Below are 1,113 nucleotides of genomic sequence, written 5' to 3' on the forward strand. Positions count from 1 at the left end.
CAGGAAACGTCCGCCTGCCATGAGCCAGCGGGACTGAGAGCCGGCGACTCCGAGCAGCGCGGGCGAGCGGAGCAAAGGGCCAGACCCGGGCTCAGGGAGTGCGGCCCACGGCCGCCGGAGCTGCGGATCGGGGCCGGGCAATGATCCGGGGTGTGGAGGCGCCGATGGCTGACAACCCGCCGCAGCCGCCGCCCGTCATCTTCTGCCAGGACTCCCCGAAGCGGGTGCTGGTGTCGGTCATCAGGACGACCCCGATCAAGCCCACATGCAGCGGCGGAGGGGAGCCGGAGCCGCCGCCACCGCTTATTCCCACCAGCCCCGGCTTCAGTGACTTCATGGTGTACCCGTGGCGCTGGGGTGAGAACGCGCACAACGTGACGCTCAGCCCCGGAGCCGCCGGGGGCGCCGCCTCAGCTGCCTTGCCCGCCGCCGCCGCAGAGCACCCAGGGCTTCGGGGCCGGGGCGCGCCCCCGCCCACCGCTTCGGCCGCCGCCGCCTCAGGAGGTGAGGACGAGGAGGAAGCGAGCAGCCCGGACAGCGGCCACCTCAAGGTAAGCGGCGCGGGCGGGGCTTGGGGCAGTCGGGGCCCGTTAACGGCACGGCCCGGGAGCCGGCAGCGCCCGCAGACACGGCGGGCGGGGCGGGGCCGAGTTTAAAACGCGAGGTCGCTCTGGCAGGGGCGGTGGCGTTGGCGGGTGACAGGACGCTGACGTCACTGCCGCGCGCCAAAAAACTGCCCCGGGGGCGGGGCTAGGTTTTAGTCACGTGACACCGCCCGGGGGGTGGGGCAGCACAGCAGACCGGAGGCCACAGGCCAGCAGGTGCAGTAGGCGGGAGTGTGGCCTTGTTGTCACGGAGGGGGACGGTCAACCCGCTCTGCCAGTCGTTCGGCCCACCGCTGAGTCTTTTCTGGCGGGAGAGGGCGGGAAGGACCGCAGGCCTTGAACTGTTCCTCTGGGTGCGGGGGGAGGGGTTGCGCAGTTTCTGCCTCACCGCAGATACCCCGCCCCTGCTAAAGATGCCCTGTAGAGATAGCCGAAGAACAAGAAGGGACTTAGGGGAATCTTCCCCACCGGGAGTTGAGCCCTCGCTGTCTTTCACGCATCCAGCGTA

General features: G+C 70.4%; 1 pseudogene; it reads left to right on the forward strand.

The window, feature by feature from the left end:
- The first annotated feature begins 6 nt into the window (after positions 1–6).
- On the forward strand, positions 7–656 carry LOC112410705 (zinc finger protein 367 pseudogene; annotated as a pseudogene).
- Positions 657–1,113: the final 457 nt, after the last annotated feature.

The sequence above is a fragment of the Neophocaena asiaeorientalis genome, unplaced genomic scaffold, assembly GCF_003031525.2.
Source record: "Neophocaena asiaeorientalis asiaeorientalis breed wild unplaced genomic scaffold, Neophocaena_asiaeorientalis_V1.1 scaffold247, whole genome shotgun sequence".
In the NCBI taxonomy this organism is placed as follows: domain Eukaryota; kingdom Metazoa; phylum Chordata; class Mammalia; order Artiodactyla; family Phocoenidae; genus Neophocaena; species Neophocaena asiaeorientalis.